The sequence below is a fragment of the Chaetodon auriga genome, chromosome 18 (assembly GCF_051107435.1).
Source record: "Chaetodon auriga isolate fChaAug3 chromosome 18, fChaAug3.hap1, whole genome shotgun sequence".
NCBI lineage: Eukaryota > Metazoa > Chordata > Actinopteri > Chaetodontiformes > Chaetodontidae > Chaetodon > Chaetodon auriga.
Window position 1 is genome coordinate 3,039,292 of NC_135091.1, and position 19,420 is coordinate 3,058,711.

Consider the following 19,420-nt stretch of genomic DNA (forward strand, 5'->3'; position numbering starts at 1 on the left):
AGCAAGTAGCTCCACGCGAAGCAGCTCCAGCAGTAAAATGCTGCTTCAGTATCAATCTTAACTTCAGTAGGATTTTTAATTAAGGACCTCTAATTGTAGTTAGTATTTTTCAAATGTTTCGTGGTACTTTTACTGAAGTCAAAGATCAGTGGTGCTGATTAAAGCATCTGAAAACCCTCAAAACAGTGTTAATATTATCGATTTAAAACAAGAACATTTCATTCGCTTCCCTGAAGGTTAACATGTTGGAGATACGAGGTTTTCACTTGTTAAGTGAAGTTTTGACTTTGGTTTTATTTTTTCATCTTAAATATCAGCTTTTCTTTTGTTCTTTTTAATGGCTGCCATAAGGAAACTAATCAGGTTCATTCATCAGTTTTCTTTTGTTTTTTCCCACTTTGACCCTCAAAAATGGGCCAATTAATGTCATATTATCTAATAAAATAAATAAAAACGACTTTGTACCATTTCTGTCTAAATGGTTTAAATATGTGAAAAATATCAGTTTATAAAAAGGAGTCATAATTACTACCATTTGTTTACAGTCTTATATAACAATACACATTCAGTTAAAACATGTCCATCCATATTTATCTAATTATCTAATAATAATTTTGTTTTTATATGAAGCGTCAGCTGAAATATTACTGGTTCCAGAACAAAAATCACCTCATCGTGTAAGAGAAACGCTGCCTTGTGACTGGACGGTTTCCGCTGTATGTGCGTGCGCCAACTCCACTCATGTGAGTAAAGCACATAAGGAGTTCATGGCTGGAACTGTATGAGGGTGAAGCAAGGTGGTGCTGACGGAGAGCACGTACAGCCATCACGCTCCAGTTTAAGCTAGGTTAAAACAATGCAGACACCTGACCTTTGACCTCTCTAGGAGCACTAACAAAGAGCTGCTGAAGCTGGTACTGTGAGAGTGCTGACCCCGACCTGTCAATCATAAAATGGACAATACAACAAGAAAAACACACACGCACATATAAATAGACAGAAAAACTGGTAGCGAGAGAGACAAAAGTGTCAAAATCATGATTTTATTTTGGACATTATGTGACTCATTTGTTCTGCAGCACTTGTCCAAGTGTCTTAAATGACAGAATGTATGGTGGCCTCCCGGTTTAAGGCGCTGACCATGAACCACAACAAAGGTCCTCGAGTTGTCTCATTTCCTGTTATGCTTTTCGCAAAGCGGAAAATAGTCTGGATGCAAAAAAAACACTGCGTGTCTAATTGTCTTGACAGCTTTTGAGTGTTTCTCTATTGGACGTATTTTTAGTGATGTATTCGTCATGTATCGCAGCAGGCAGAGCTGAAGGCCAGAGCTTCAAAAACACAACCCAAGCTGTAATATCCTGCAGTTTTCCTTGAAGTATTTCCGTTTGAAAATAAAAAGATTGCCCTGTTTTTGCACTACTGTATTTTTCAATGTAAATAAAGGAACTGTAGACACAAAACAACCCAGCAATCAACTCCTCTTTCCAAATAACAGAGCAATTTAGTAAGATTAGGGACATTTTCACCACTGCTGCACATTAATAAATCCCTCAGCGGCGTATCACTTCATTTCACCAGACTTCAGCTGAGGGAGGAGAGATCCCCCTCTCCGAAAGGCCCATTCATTAAACAAGTAAATGTTTCCACTGACATCATGTCCATTTTGGAAGTGTAAAGTCAGAGGATCTGCTCCCGCTCTGTGGCATGGCCGTCTCGTTTGATCAGCGTCACTTAGCGGCTCGATTTAAAGCAGCTGTTGGCTTGTTGGCTGAAGCTACCTTTACTGTACTTCCACCTTCAACTCGGCCGCAGTCTTTGTGCAGGCTCAGGTTTAAGCATAATGAGCTCATTTCTCATGCTGAGATGCCTGCTGCATGCACAGAGGTCATGAATTAGCACTGCGACTGGAGTGTGTGATATACAGGCTGGATGAACAGATAATATTTCAACTGTACTGTATATTATATTAAGGCCCCATTGGGTTTTAAAAGACTGCAGTAACAAATTATTGACCACTTAGGAGCAAAAAAAAAAAACAAGCTGTAAAAAGAAGACTGGTATATCATCGCCTTATGAATTTGATATGATGAAAGGTTTGTCTATTTATACATCCAGTGGATGCAGAGCAACATTGCTTTCATTTAGAGTTGTGTTTCTGTTCACCTGATGAATTTATGTCCACTATTCACTCTTTGTGGATGTAACCCCAGGACTCCATTATTCACACTGCCTGTCACTGTCATCTTATCATCTTAACAGCACAACATTTCCACTGGGAAAGATATTTTTGTTCCATATTTTAGTTTCAGTTTAAGGACCAAAACATCTTCAAACAGTGTCCTCTTACTGTCCAGCCTCATAATAAAGATGAAAAAGCTCTGACTTGATTAAAATGCTCAAATATTTGTTTCTCTATTAACGAAACTACATGGGTTGTTGAATTAATGATACAACAACATATACCTTATTTGTTTACTTTATTAGGCTGGCATTACTATGGAAAGTGCCGCAATCAATTTCAGGACTGAGCACTGAAACACGTCTCTGGTGGATGAACCCAGTGTTGACTATTCCTGTTCAAATTTGTAAAACAGCGCCCCTCTGGTTTGGCTTGTAGTGGCCGTAGTGGTGAGACGTGGTATTGCACCCCTAAACCAGACGCCAAACGAGTCTATAAAGGGAGGCCAGGTGAAACTGGCGTCTTGATGACAGACCAGCGTCAAACAATTAACGTCAGACGCGGTCACAGTAAAGTCTCATTAAACTATTAACTTCTCTGGAAAACAACTGTGAATTTAAGGCAGTCGCAACAAACTTCAGCAGGTTAGTAAGAATATTCAAATAAAATAACCGTTAGCTAGTTTTCTAGTGTTGCTAGTAACCGTTATGGTATAGCTTGTTTAGGGTAGATAGACGGAGACTCCCAACTGAGTTCGCTCACGGACGCGTAGCCCCAGGTGGTTTAGACGATCTATCCCGCCGGATTATATTTCACGTATTATCATATATATACACTGCCCCCTGATTATATTTCACGTATTCGTGTCATTTATAGCATATATTATGTATTGGCACACGTATTATTTCTTAACACCACTCCAGTAAGAATAACACTACTGGATAAAACGACGGCGGAGTATGCCAGTCGAAGCGGCAGTAATGCCAGTAACAGGACGTTCTTGGCCAGTAATAGGACTGGTTTGCTAGTCCGGAGTTGTTGTTCGCTCTTTTCTACACGCATAAATTGTCGGGAGTTATAGAATCTACACGCATAAATGGTCGGGAGTTATAGAATGGTCCGGAGTTTTCGTTAGCTCTGCGGTACAAGTTAGCAATGTTGTTAACGGAAACGGAAAGAGGATTTATCCACCACTTGTTAAAACGTAACGACAAAGTCAATTCATAGGCTAATGGTCATACTGTAGGTGTATTTGAAACAATATGTCACTAATTATATGTCAAATACACTTGTACGTAACAAAAAACTAACATAAAAAAAGATAACTAGCTCCGTTATATGTCGGTGGGCTCGATAGTCTGGCTAGCGGGAGAGTGCCGACCGGGGATAGTCCCGCGTTGGGGTAGACAATCAGGGAATCCTTGTTTAGCTAGCAGCAACGAAAGCTGTAATGAAAATACACTTGTCATTACAGAAAACAAGCGCAGTGGGACATTAAAGGTGGATAAATGAACATGGACCGTTTCACAAGGACCAGAAAAGCCTCCTGAAGTAACGTGAGTCAAATACAATCTGTCTCTCTCTGTGTATTAGCTGCGTGGCTTTGCTGATGTTTAAACGGCCCGCCGTGGCTAATGCTAACTTCGCAGTAGGTTAGCTAGTCGTTGACGTTACGGAGGTGCTTCCCTGCTCTGTGGTTTGGTGTTATGGAGGTTAAATTGCTTAGACGCACCCTGTCTTATTCTCCTGTACACTTGAAGCTGTTGTGGTGTTGCTGCTGTGTACACAAACGAATCAGTGTTTGTCAATTTTGTGTTTCTTCTGTGTCAAGTCACCTGTTGACTGTTGGATTTGTAGTTGTAGTTAGCAGGTGTGGTGGTCGGTTGTGATATATGTTCATCCTGGGTTTGTTTTGAAGCTGGGCTGGAAAATATGTACCAGTAAATAGTTTTAAAAGTAACTGGAGTGCTAGTAGGCTATTTTTTTAGGGCTGCAACTAATGATTATTTTCGTTGTCTGTAAATCTGTCGATTATTTTCTGGATTAATTGATTAGGTGTTTTGAGTTGTTGCTCTGAACTGTTCTGACTGTTCAGACTCCTCTCCTGGACACAGTAATCATGGCTGCTTTTGCGGGAACCAGCTGATTTCATCAGTCTGGTTTTACAGAGTTTAGTTTTCCGTGGCGGTCTAAAGTCTAAATGCTGTTTGAAAGGCTGTCCGTCCTGAATAGGAGACGGATCTTGGAACATAACTTTCAGGCTTACATGGTGAGTGATGGCACAAAATTTCAGTTTTATTCTTTTTAGTCCCACCAGCCTCATTGTGTTCTTGACAAAGAGCTTTGCTGGTTCATTTTAAACAGAGTGAAATTTCTCTTTCGCTGCTGCTTTTCTGCGGTGGAGCCACACATCAGTTTATGTCTACATCACAGCTCGAGCAGAAATGGTTCAGCCAACCACAGCAAAGCATTTCAGGCTCAATTTAACTCACTTTTCTGCAATTGTCACTTCACCTAACCCTTTGTGTTGTGGTAAACCCCACCCGACTGGGCCTCCCTGCAGCTTAAAGCAAATAACTGAGATGCGTTGTAAGCCCACATATATACACATACACTTGGCTGAGGTCCTTGTTCTGTGGAGTGAAAGTTTTTTTTTTTTTCTTCCCGTAATAAAAGTCACAAGTGCAGCATGTAGCTAGTAAAACGGCATGCATCCTCACAGACGTCGCCCTGAGACTAAAAAGGCCAAGAGGATGTTCACACATCACCTACTTATAAAGCAGTCGGTTCAGAAAGATGTTAATGACAAAGTGAACTGAACAAAGTCAGCAGTCTGACTTTTAGTTTTAGAATTAGGATTCAAAATGATGCAACTTGATAATGACAGCTAGGTGGTGAGCTACCGTGGCTGTTGAGCTAACTGCTAAAGTCCTAGCTAGCCTAGCTAATGCCAGTGTGAGCGGGTCCTTCAGGGATTTGGAATTTAAGCTCTGGTTTGAGCTCTCTGATTTCAGTGATTCAGATGGATCTGATGTTGTGCTCATTGACAGCAGTTTTCCCTGGTTGGAGGAACAGTCGGTCAGTCAGAGCTTTCCAGGCGGGATTAAGAACAGAGACGTCATCTTTCTGTGCTGGAGCCAGAAGAACGGCAACAGAAAATGGCAACGCGTGAGTGAGATCAATACAGACTTTGAGTTGACGTCAGACACTGTTGGAAGGATGGATATGTCAGTCACTTCTGGTCTGGAAGAGCGAAACAAAACAAAAGAACCCGCCCCCACCAAACAGAAATCAGCTAACATGAACATAACGTCAGGCTGATTGAATGAAGTCAAACAGAATGCCAATTCAGTCTCAATACTGGGCTAACAAAATGCAGATGTGTTAAGACTACAATTTCATTTCTTTAATTATATCCGATTCCTGATTTAATGTTGTTCTGGGGTCAAGTTCCCCTTGGCCCAACCTCTGCTGAACCACTTGACTGAGGCTGCCATGACAGTAACAGATGAGAAGGAAGCTCACGTCTTTGCTTTTTGAAAGTAATTCCCATAGGCTTCAACTTGTGCTCTCAGAAGCTTTTCTCATACATACCACATCAGTACGTCGCTGCAGCAGGCTCCTCTGGTAAACACTAAACCACTTGAAGGCAACATATGACTCAGTGGCTTGCCATGGGTCTTCTGGGAAATGTAGGAATTAACTAAATTAAACATAAGAAGCCAAGACGGGTTGATTGAATGTATTTACAAGCACTGCAGCACAAACGTGTGTGTGGCTGGCAGTTTGTTCTCGTATCTCTATTTGTCTGAGCCTGACATGTTATTATGTGTCTGTGTGTGTGTGTGTGGTATCACACAGGTGTTCATGGTGTTTGAGTGAGTCCATATCATCACGGGGGAGCCAGCACTTTGCCTGTCTGTTGACTGCTCACAGCCAAAACTCCCACACGGTGCAGAGTGAGCATGTTTATCTGCTGTGTAAATAACAGCAAGCGGAATTTAATTCAACGTGCGAACATGCTGAACTAATAAGTCGGACCAAGTGTGTCCAGAAAGTCCCAGCAGGTACAGGAACTGTGAAACAATGAGAATCTGTAAGCACGTGGAGGCAATTCAATCCTCTGAAGGTGTAATATAATGATATATGATGATAATTAACATAAGAAGACTAATTTGCACAATGATGCAGAATCAAGTCCAGACTTCAAATGAGTGCAGCAGCAGTAGTAAAAGCATCAGTGCTTTTAATATAATCATAATCAGTGATGATTTATTAAGGTGAAATGCTGTTAAATAAGTGGGAACAGATATGTAGATATTAAGGCAAATAAGAAATAAAAGGTAATGAAACGAACTGCAGTTATCTGAAAAAACACCCACTACAGCTTATTTCTTTTATGACTTACATGTGTACTCCAGTTTCTCATAACTAAAGATTGTTGATGAAGTCTGGCCGGTTATTATTTTATTTTTCTTTGACCAGTAAGTATCTACTGGAGCACTTTCTCTCAGATTTGAACCCTTCATAAGTTAAGGAAAACAAACTACTTTCTTTCAAAGAACTGTGATGTGTCATTAAGTCTTATCAGGCTACATGGTCAAGTTTTCAGGATACTGAAGGAGTGACAACATCACACCGATAATAGAGATGGGGTGGGCGATACAATGATATATATGATGAAACGACTTACATCAAGTTTGACAGTAGAAGAGGACAGCCTGAAGGTTCATAGCACCCTCCTCTACGGTGGCCATCTTTTCAGTTTTTCCTTCAGATGTGGTCAAACAACACGTCGTACAAACGTTTCAACAGGGTGAATCTACCCTCTAAGTAACATGTTGATGCTCCTGCTTGTTCTGATTCAGGCTGAGATGTTGGGTGAATCTTTGTCTCACACTGTCCCAGCTGCAGCTGCGGTTTTTCGGTGGAATGAAAGGACAATAGGCGGCGTCCGAACATGAGCCATCATCACTGAGGCAAAAATCAGTGCATGCTGGGAAAAGAAGTGCAACATCTGGCATTTACTGCGACTCCTGCAACGCTCCAAATTACTATCCTGTGCTGATCTAACAGCTGTTTTTTTCCCCACTGGTATGAGAGCTGTGCAGAAATGAAGGTTGTCAGACCAAAAAGCAAATTTCCCCAGGAGATTTGATATCTGCATGCAACCACTCTTTAATCAGACCGTGGTGGGGGTCATGCTTTCATTCGACCTTTATTTATAACACACAGAGTGCAGACTCATTCCCAGGTGTGCCCTCTATGAGCAGAATCATTAAAATCTTTGAGAGGTGTCGTTGTTGAGTAGCTGAACTCTGGATATTTCAGGGCTAGTGTTGAAATGTTCTGCCAATAGTTTTGTGTCTTTGAATGGTTTTCATCCCAAAAATGACGAATATTTGGTTTGGCAGATGCTGTCATAATGTCGGTCTCTCGATATTCGTTTTGCAGCCTTCCTGACTGATGCACCTGCTGTGTGGACATGCAGTCGATGATTCGGCCTCTGTGGAGCTCTGTCAGTTGTCTTCATATGACTTATACATCCTGCGTTGATTACCAGCACCCGTTTTTGTAACAGCGTGTCCTTCTACATGGTGCTTACATCTGTCTCTTGTTTTTAGATGACAGTATTGCAGATTATGTTATCCAACTTTTCCAGTCCAACTCATGGGGGAAATAGTTTGCGAGACTAAGTGATGCAAATCGGAGATTGAACAGGAAATAACTGTCTCATGAAGAACATACATAAAGAACATATATATATATATACTTTTGCATGCTGTTTCAAAGCCCTGATTGCAGATTACATCATCTCTTTTTGTATTTCCTTGCATTAAGTAGTCTGTACTACTGGAGCTTGCATGCATCAGTCTTTATGTGCTCTATGTACTTGTTGCTGCTTTAAATGCTAGATCGTGGCTTGTGTCTTGGCCTTTGGCAGCAGAGTTTCTCAACCTTTTTGTCCATCCTAAAGGGCGGCACGGTGGCTGGGCTGAGCAGTTAGCACTGTCGCCTCACAGCTAGAAGCTCCTGGGTTTGATCTTCACCCGCTCATGTGAATTTGACTGTGGCACAGTTCTTGATAGTGCTTTTTCAAAAACATGGTCGGTGATCCAAATGCAGTAATGATATGTATTAAAGCTATTTTATTCACTTAGTAATTAAAAAAATATATCAAACAAATACAAGTATAAAAGTTTTAAATCTCTTGCAACATAATTTGCATGTTTTCTAAAGATTTACATGTACTTGCAACCAAAACTGCTAATCACAAAATATAAACCAAATTTCTCAAAAAGCTGAACAGATTTTAAATTAAAGCCATGAAGTTTGAATTATGGGACACCTGTTTAATGTTTGAGTGGAAATTCTAGCTTACAGTATGTTGCAGCAGGTTTGCCCAATTTGTTGATTTTGTTTTGGTTCATCATGAGAATCCTTGTACTTAAGAAGCTCGAACTCAAACAATTAGATAGTTATCAGAAATGAGATTTATTAATTTTGTAGAAGACTAATTGTTTCAGCACCAGTTTTGTTGTACATATATCACCAAAACTCCAGGAGGACCAAATATTAACACCGATGAGGATTGTTCTTTGACAGTAAAGCAAAGCAAAAGGCCAAGGCAGGTCCATGATGCAGCTGGAGTATCAGGAGGTCATGAGGTGCTGCCCTCCGTCAGACTGCTGCTCTGGACTCCGTCAGCTCCCTCTGCGGGGACTCGGCGGCCGGCTTCTCCTGTGAGGTCGGCTGTTTGCCTTTGGCAGCGAGTCCAGGAGAGGAAACGGGGCGATAGAGAGCCACACTGTTGTTTTCTGTCACACTATGCACGGCAACTGAGTGTAAACAAGACACTGAGAGTGGGCCCTGGAGCCCAAAACACAGCGCTATAAAAATCCTTTAGTATTCCAGCATTGAAACTTCAGATTCTGTTAGACTTCGCCCCGTAACTCTAAAATCCCACCTGATACGAGCCAGCACATCCTCATCATTTGACGTAATGTCAACCAGCTCACTGGATGGAGCTGTAAGTTTGTCACCAGTGAGCATGAGTCATCAGTAACAGTAATAGTGGAGAAGAGGCTCATTAATCACCTTAATAACTGCTCTGAAAGGGCGTAGTGACACCGAGAGGAGGAAGGTGGTGATCAGGCAGCGGTGTGAGTGAAAACAGAGCTGCAGACGTCTCATCACTGACTCAGATCCCAGCACTGATACGAGAGAGACGATCACTACAGGGAATAACAAGTATTCATTTTCAAAATACACAAAAGTCAAGAAAAGCATGAGCAACTTCACTGAAGTTAAAAACCCCTGTGGTACAAATGCTTCTCTCTGTTTACCAAAGTCTACAGAGCGCTCCAGATTGATGGAAGTGAAATACAGCTCCTCTGTGGCTGCAGGGTGAGATAACAGGCTGGACAGAAAACAAAAACATCTGCCGAGAGTGATGTAACGCCTCCTTCACACACAGCCACACACTAACAAGCCTCACATTTCAGACCTGAACCACATCAGTGATGTGTGTTTGACCCAAACTGGCCTCCCACCACTGACCCACTTGTCACAGTGTGAACACATGACTTGTACTACCCAGACGTTTTATAGTGTGTGACTGTGGGAAACAGCATGACTAACGTGACTTTGCTTTTCACTGTTTGTACTTATGAACCCAAACTACTGAAATCACCAGAAATGTAAGGATTTGCCACATGCTGGGATCATTAAATGTTCAGCTGAAGCTTCGGCCAAAGTTCAGCGAAGTCCTTTTCTTTCCTGTCATGCCTTTCATCTTCTGCTTGTGATTTTTTTCCGATCTTGATTCATTCATGTGTGTCCCCTCCATCATTTTGGATTTTCTGCTGTCTGGGGGGCATACCAAGTTCATGTCCATCCCTTCAGTAGTTTTTCAGATATTCAGTCATCATTGCCATCCTCCAGGTGGTAAAACAAGCATGAATCCCTCCCCCTGGCTTTAATGCCACTGTAAACACCTTTCTGTCCATTGTTAAAGAATACATTTATGTTGACCGTCGTGTAGCGGCTGAGCTGCCGTTGTTTGTGGTTTCTTAGAAGCACTTTTCCTCTCAGTGAACGTGTCCTGATGAAATAACACCCATCCATGCGACTTCATTACAGCAGCAGCACTCAGTCTGCCAGTCGCTCTTTATGGAAAGTAGACGTAAAACTTTTGACTGAGAAAAAGCACGACTGTAATCGCTTTAACAACGTTTTATTGGGAAGTAAAACCCAGAGTGTTTACCTGCAGTGTGTCACGTCCATTTGCAGTCTCGGTGTTGTGATCAGGCAGGAATGTGAGGCGTCTGTCAGCCTTCCTCAGATTATGACGGGGGGCCGTAAATGATAATGGACAAAATACACAGCCATTAAGTACTCCCTGTTTGTTTAATATCAGCATTTATTGGAGTTGCCGTATAATCCTATATGAGCTGTAAACTAAAACTCATAAACAACTGCAGGAGGAGAAGCCAGCTGCTTACCACAAATACCCCCAAACCTGGAGGAGGTCTCTGCTCCGGGGCGGAGCGGTGGAGCTGCAGGAGAGACCATGGCTTTCATTACAAAGCAGAACTCACTGTATGATTATGTTTGTTTACTTGTTAAGAAGCCAGCTCACCTAGTGACATGAACGTGATTGTCACATAAAGCAGTAGTCAGATTTGTGCAGAATCCTTGTACTGATGTCCTTGAATGCACCTCAGGTCTGTAATGTGTGCATTGCTCATCGCTCTGCTCTGAAACTGGGACGATGTGACTTCATGCAACTTTTTTTATTGGTTTTAAACCAGAGAATAGTAGAGTAACCCTGGCCTCAGAGAGCTTTGCATCATGTCTACACTTCTGTTCACTTGCTCCTTCTCTCTCTCTCCCCCTCCCACCCCCTGGGGAGGACAGTACATTTGAACGTTATTAAATTAATGCTCTGCCAAAACCTCCACATTTCAGAGCAAGCTCTAGCTGCCAGATCGATTTTATAACCAAGAACTTGAACCAAATCACACATTCCAGTGAACAACAAAGACGGTGTCACTGCACGCCGACAGTAACAGCAGTTAGCTCATGAGCTCTCTCCAGGGGTCTGTCTGACCTTCATGTCTGTGGGACACTTAGGAAAACACCTCAAACCTCAAAAACACCTCCGTGTTTTTGTGTGTGATAGTCAGCATCACAAGGAATTTAATAATGGACTAATACTTAACCATAATACACAAAGCAAATCCTCTTTCCCTCCACAAGTACTTTGTAGTACACATACAGCCTGAATCCCAGTAAGACAGGAAAAACTTACTATTTTGATAGAATTTGAACACATTTTATGTTTTTTGTTGATGGTTTATATAATGTTGGAAGATGCCTCAGCCCCTGTTTAAAAGTTATGGAAAATGACTTTCTTAAAGAACTAGTTCACTTTATGACTTTATTTATGTGAATTTTCTATTTATTACCAAAGCATTTATCAGTAATACAAAGAATGTGTTGTCTGTCAATTTAAGTACAGCTCCTACAGTTTGTGCTGCTGGTCCTAGAGTTTTCAGCTGGTGACACCAGTGCTACTAATGGAAAAAGTTATTCTGGCGCTGAGTATTTTAATACTTTTAATTTTCAATGCAGGGCTTTTGCTTGTAATGGAGCATTTCTGTGTCCCTCTTCCCCCACCACCACCACCACCACCACCACCATCAGGGTCTTGTCCTGATGGGGTCGAAGGCAGATTTCTGTAGATCTCCTTCTGGACTCTTTGAACGATGCTTTTAGTGGTCATTGTCTCAAGACTCTTGCAGCCCTCATCCTTGAACAGCTGCTCTAGGGCTGACTTGTTGTGTGATGGAGGCTGAAAAATACATGAAAGTCATCCAATCATTCTCCCTCATTGTCCTGAAGGCCCAATCAGTGCCATGTTGGCATCAGATTTCAGTATCCAACCCTATATATGCACCACTACACCTCTGAGCCTGAGTCAGGTTGGTTTTCAATGCAGTGACACTACAGCCGGATTCTTCAGGACACAAGCATCGTCTCCAAAGAGAGGAGAGGAGCGAACATGTGGCAGTCATCAGAGGAGCTTTGATTCCTTCACTGACTCCTGGGAATGAAAATCCTGTTTGTCAAAATCTGGACTGGACAGCAACATTCTGTTCAGAATGGAATTAGATGTTCAATAACTGATGTTATCAGCACGTTCATGTTGTTCTTCATGATTTCATCAGTCTGAATGGAGACAGTTTAAGACCGCTGTGCCAGTTTGGTTCTCCTGGTCAACAGAAGCTCAATCTGGACTTGAACTATTGCACTTTAGAGATATGAAAAGATGAAGGTGATGATCATTTATTTTGGCATTTTTCCAGGCAGGAGAGACAAAAGAGGCCCGAGGCCAAAGTCAAATCTAACGTGTCTTGATTGGTCCAGACCACGTCCAAGGCTCATCTTGAGTTTCCTCCAAAGAGCGAGAAGTTCCCAGAACTTCATCACAGTACAATAGAGATAAGGATTACTTCTGTGGTCTTTGCTTTTGGTTGTTGTGATTTTTGCATGTTTTAAATCTCAACCATAAACTGAGTTCAAGCTTCAAAGCAGAAACTCTAAACCGCTTTTTGTGATTTGGAAAAGTCTCTCCCTTTCAGATGATTCGATGCTCATCTGAATACACAGGTCATGATCTGTTACATGAACCATACGGATGAATGGATGGATAGATGGTTAGCATAGGTAGTTAGCACTGTCTGCTAATGCTTTTGTTGCTGGCCTTGTGTTGTCTGCACACGTGTATGATATGATACACTTGCATGTTTAGAAGGACTGTAAACTGATTTGAGACAGTGTTGGACACAGTAGTCTCACGTTTCTTTCAGTGTCTTCTCTCAGTCTTTCATTTTCTTCTTGTCTATCCTTAGTTTGTATCCCAAACGTATGTAATAGCAGTGAAAACAGTATCAAAGACACGTGCACATGCTGGCAGCAGTTTCACTCATCCAGTATTGCTTCAAACTTGTGGTTTTACATCACGATTTTTGTGCCTTCAGTTATCAATTTGGACTGTGATGCCTCCACAAATGTAAAAGCAGATATTTTCTTTCCATATTTGCGGCTCCAGAGCCCGTGACCTGATCTGACAGGGACGAGTGAAAGCAGCTTTTCACCCTCAGACTCTCAGCTGCAGACTCACAGTTCATTTCAAACAGTGGAACCAACGAAACGTCTTGAAAATAAGTCAATTGAAAGACCTTATTAACTAATTTAAGTGAAAACTGATTCATTGGCCTGCCTGTTGAAAATAAATACTGTGCGTCTGCGATGAAGCCGCAGATTAATGAAGTCCATCGTCTTCCTCTCAGACTGAAGACAAACTCACCTCTGATGCCACATTTCCACGGGCATGAAGTCAGAGACATATTAGCTCGGGCTGCTTCACACCTGGTTTTGCTTCCAGACCACTCGATAGTCCAACGACAACAAAAGTGAATTTCTAAACTATAATTCAATATATTACATCTATTACTTTGAAGAGCTTTGACTCATAAAATCAATCCTGAGAGGAAATGAGGAGGTGAACATCGAATTTAATGGTTATAGTCAATTTCCATGTCGTACTTTTCAGTTTGAGGATGATGATTTTTGAAAAATATGTTTTTAAGAATACAGGACTTCTGTATTATGAATTATTAATACTATGTAACTATGTGTACTGTGTTGTGATGTCAGTTTCACTGATAAAGCAACTGTAGCAACTACAGTGTGTGTTCATGGTGATGAAGGAAGATGTCAGGCTCATTGATGTGTTTTTAGTAGTTTTTGGACTCTAATGGAGGAAGAAGATCAGGCTCTGATACACACACACACACACACACACACACACACACACACACGCAGTACTAGATGAAATATTTAGAATATCACCAGATGTATTCTTAAACATGTAACGCTGTGAAATAGGAACTAATTTATATTATACTTGCAATTTATGGACTATTTTATATGCTGTTGGTTAGTTTATTACAAAGCATCAAGCTTGTCATGTTTTGAATGTAAAACTTAAAGCGGCAGAGTCATTAGTAACTGCAGATAAATGAAGGGTAACATCTAATATTTTCATGTGAAATATGATCAAGTCAAAGTATAATGAAGCATAACAGGGAATTTTTAAAGAGCAGCCATGAAAGCAAATGAAACGTATGAATACTTTTTATTGTGTCTCTAAAATGATACGAAGTGCCTTAAATTTGTCCAGAACTTTTCCTCCCTGTGACGACCATCTGTGTTGTTTCAAACACACAAATTCAGCTCCTCGGCGTCATCGCGGCCAAATGAGGCTAAAACACTGAGAACGTCAGCCACCTCCAAACATGTCAGCCAGAAACGGAGCACAAAAACTGCACTTGAAGAAGACTGTGCGATCGTAAACCGTGCCTTGTTATCAGATTTGGAGGAGCTCTTGGTTTTGCGTAAAAATAAATCTCAAAGTTGAACTGAACTTTTAAATTTCCTCTGCAGATCGTCTGACTTTTCCTTGGACGAGCGGCAGCTGCTGACTCAGCCCGTTTAGTTAAAGTTCGTTAACGATTATCAGTCGTCGGAGTGCAGAATGATGCCAGGAGACATTTTCTTTGGGTCAGTTTTCAGGCAGTTTTACTGCACTGATGGATGAGCAGAGACGCGCTTTCAGGAGCTGTGGAAACTAATCTGATAAGAGCTGCAGCTCATCATGATTTTGGAAGAATCGTTGATTTATTGGAAAGATTAAATCATGAAATCTCCTTTTTTAACGTTACCTCAGCTTATTCTTTTCCTCAACGACTGTGATCGAATCCTAAACTCAAACACAGAATCTCACAGGTCAAGTGTAAAATCACCGATTTGAGCCAAAACCTCCATTTTTGGACCTCACTGTGTGTTTCTGAACATAAAGAATGAAGTGTGAGGTGATTCAGCTGAACGCACGTCGGTGATGATGACGAGCAGCAGGTCAGAGAGCAGGATGATGTTTAAGTCTTCATAATCAGAACAGACAAATATTCAACGTACAGTCAGTTCTGTGTAATGTCCAGTACATTGCTGGACACTATGATTGTGTATCAGTGTGTATAAAATACAGATTAGAGTTAACGTGTTGGTCCTACCTTTAGTCTCTACTCTCAGTTTTTTTAAATTATTTTTCTCTATTTTATTTCATCTGTTGCAGTATTTGTAAATCATTTGTTACTTGTCTGGATTAATTCAATTTGCATTTAAATAGCAATAAGTGAATTAAATAAAAACATTCGATTCGAAATTCATTTCTCAACAAAATTTTACAGCTATTGATTATTTAGATCATTTTAGTGATAATTGCAGTAATTGTGAAAAATGTAATTTGTATAAGGTGGTTTCAAAATGAGGAGCAGCTTCCAGTGAATGTTTGACATTTTTCCAAATACTAAACTTAAGATTGAACTTGAGAAACTGAGGAGTCAGATTTGAACCTGATGGACCTGAACATGATTTAATGTTTTTGCTCTGAACAGTCTCACTGACAGAGATTTAGTCTGGGGGTTGGATGCCTTGCTCACTGGACCCACAGTGAGATGTCCTTGTAAGATGCAGCCGATGTTGTCGCCTGACATTTCCAGGGAAACGGTGACGGCAGCCATCGTTCAGTTTATGGAAACGTTTTTTTTCTTTTTGATGAGTTTTCATGATATTCCAGTGACACTGACGACATCTCCCACTAAATGCAGAGTCAGCATCTGTCTGAGAGCTGTGGGCTGCTGCCACACCAGAGGCGATCCAGATCCAGATCCTCTGCAGGATCGCTGTTTTTTACCATATTTATGTATTCATTTGTTTTGGGGTGGAGTCCTGTAAACTCTGTGGACTGAGCTCAGACGCTCCATGCTGGTTCTCACCAACAGTAAGTTGTTAGTCATTTTACAGATGATTGTTTTGTTGTTTTTGAGTTAAATCTTCCCACGCATTTCTTTGTGCCTCGTGTTGTTTATATAGCAGATGCTCATAGTGTTTAGGTATTGTAGTTTTTGAGGTACTTCTGCTGGAGCCTTCTTTAGCGTTGAGCACAGGGCTTCCTCTGTCTTCCTCTGGGAGGGATTTGCTGTGGAAGGACCGCTGTGGTAGAACATTACTGCGTTTATGACCTTGGACCCTGTGTTGAGCATATCTGGCCTGTAGGTTGTTTGCAGATGACGTCTCGTCTCTTTTGTTTTGGCTCTAACTGCAGATGGAGGCCAGGAAGTGATTTTCTGCACAGGAAGCACTGAAACACACACTCAAAATGCTGATGTTTTGCGGCGTTTGCAGTTGCTCAGCTCGATCAAACCGAGAAACCACAGGGAGCTTTTATTGACGACCAAAAGCTGTTGTTCATAAAGGTGAAAAATGTGAGAAATTGATAGAAAAATGCTGGAAAAAAATGGCTTGTTAACGCTCTGCATTAGCTATTGTTTTAAATCTATGGTGACAGATCTGAAGTAATGGCTGCAAGCAACATGACTAACACTTGTTAAATCAGCGTTAACAGTTTCATATAAGACGGCTCATGAATCTGTCTTGTTTCGAGACCTTTGTGAGTGGTTAACCTCGCAAACAACCGTAATGTAAACATCAACATTCAGCACTGCGCCGCTGAATATCTGCTTATCTGCTCCAATATCAAGCTTAATCCTCAGGACGATAAAAGCTGCGCACCTGTGAAAAAAAACAAACGACAGTCATCCCAGAGCACTTTGGTATCGAGGTCGTGGACCCAACGCTAACAAGAAAGTAGTTTCCTCCAGACTTTTGTCTGCTTTCATTTGTTTTCTAGAGCAGAACGACGTCTGAATGAGCAGTTAGTTGTTATATCTGCTGCCTCAGTAGCAGCAAAACTTTCAGTTCAGGTGAAAAATCGCTCCTCATCGTAACAAACATTTTGTGTTTGTAACTTTCTCTCATAGTTTAATCTAAACTAGCCCAGTAAGAACTTTCCTCCGTCTCATCCATTGCAGTTTTCACTTCCTGCCCTCCGTCTGAATTTAACATCACGTGACTGCAAACAGCCTCTGTAACTCTCTGTGTTGATGGCAGCAGTGATTTAATTAGATGTAGATGGATAAATCACTGGGGATGAAACGCTGACTGACAGTATATCTTTATCAGTATATGTGTCAGCTGATCTGTCTGTGCATCATATTTTATGTGCACACACATACATTGATATGAAAGGAGATAGTAGAAACAGATGTGGCAGAAGAGGTCAAGAAGCCGCGGGCTAACACAGCCGACCTCCCCTCGGCTCAGCGTTTGAGCTAATTTAGAAAACGTGTGCACAAGCAGAGCAATGAAAGTTTTATTCAGTGACATGAAAAAGACTCACGTTGACTCTCCGTCTTTCAGCAGCTCTGTGTTCTGCTGTGCGATGAACTTTACAGCCACATGAGACGTTTAGTCCCGTTAGGTAATGATACGGCGCTGACCGGCATCATAACAAGAAACCCTCGCTGACTCTAAATCACAGGGTCAGTGAGATAATGACGTGTAAGCGGAACGTAACATTAACATGGAGACACAAGGCGACTCGGTCGAACAAGCGCAGACACTTTCCAGGGAAACATTACGTCCACTCTGCAGTTTTATCTGACCAACTCCTCACACAGTCCATCTGCATGAAGATCTGGAAATCCAAACCAGGTGTGAAGGTCTGCTGGTGTGTGTGTGACGGTGGAAATGTGGTTTTATTTGATGTTTTTAAACAGAATGCTGAAAGATACAAAACTCCAGACTATTACATTTAAAGCCAGAGAAGTGCAGCGCTATGATAAAAGCACTGGTGCTGTTCATAGCAGTAATATTTCTCTGGGTGCCTCGTCTTCATCAGGACACTTCATCACAGATTACTTATTCAAAACATCAACTCCGCATGTGATAAATCACCACGAGATGCTGTTGTTATTCAGCCAAAAAGTAAATCTTTGTTTCAGCACAAATGCTGCAGTCAAGTGCTTGTTTCTCCCATCGTAAATGAATTCTATTAAACTGTCTAATAAACAGGGCTGCACGGAACTGATCCGCAGACACACGTGCGTGACAGAAAAACAGAAATCGTAACTTCCAGTTGTCTCAAAAACGAGCCTGAATTGGGTCTGTTTCGGACTCTGTAGTTCGCACAGTGGTGTCACAATCCAACAGGTGGCAGTAATGAAACATTCTTGGATGCCAACCACCGTAAAACTCAACAGATGAAAAAGGCAGCAACTGTCATTGGTTAATCAATACACATCATGATTGGCCGCAGCTTGAGGCTAATGATGAGCGATGAAATGTCCACATCTGGCAGACGAAGCAGATGTGTTTCTTCAAATAATCATCCATTATTTGATCAACATGAAAATAGTTAGAAACACACAAATGCGGCACAAGTTACTGCTAACAAACAAGCTAGTCAAGCTGACAAGTCCAGTTGCCCTCACGCTTAATGGCGAGACGAGCATCTCTCAGGCTCGACACACTCGTCCTGTGTCTTCCTCTGCTGGATGTCTCTTTGAACATGGGTAACGCAGAGCACTGCACAAACCATCAGTGGACAGTTCAGAGCAGGGTTTCAGTCGTCTGGGGCTGCTCTTTGATTCATTGGAGGACGTCAAAACGCCTCCTGCAACTTGAGAGACTCCACTGTGAGAGAATGGACGAGCTTAAAGCGAGCAGCTTGGCAGCGTCCAAATATAGTGATAGCACAAAGACTGTAGCATGCTGACATGCACGTGAAAACTTCCTGTTTGTTGCATGTGGACATTTAGCATGTTAAAAGTAGTTTTCTGATCATGCTAACATATTAACAGTTGGCATGTTGATTTGTGGACCTTACCTGCAGTAAGTAGTCGAATACAACCAGAAATCTGAAGGTGATGCTTGACTCGGTATAAAGGGACAGATCAGTGTAGGCTAACATGACTTGGTGTCACTCAAACTGGTCTTAGACACAGAGCTGCTCTGGAGGTGGAAATTATTGCTGATTTAAGCCTCAGTGGGTGAATTCTTTGATTCACAATCATTAATACACTTGAAGCTGAATCAGCCAATGAGATCATTGTATCGCACTCCAACCTGTGCTGTCCTGCCATGTCTTTCTCTGACGCTTCATCATGTTTGTCAGCAGTGACTGGAAAGAACTCCTTTCATAAATATTGTAGTTGTGGACTGGAGGGATACTGGTTTAGTCTCTGAGCGGCGGTGGCTGGTGGGACACCT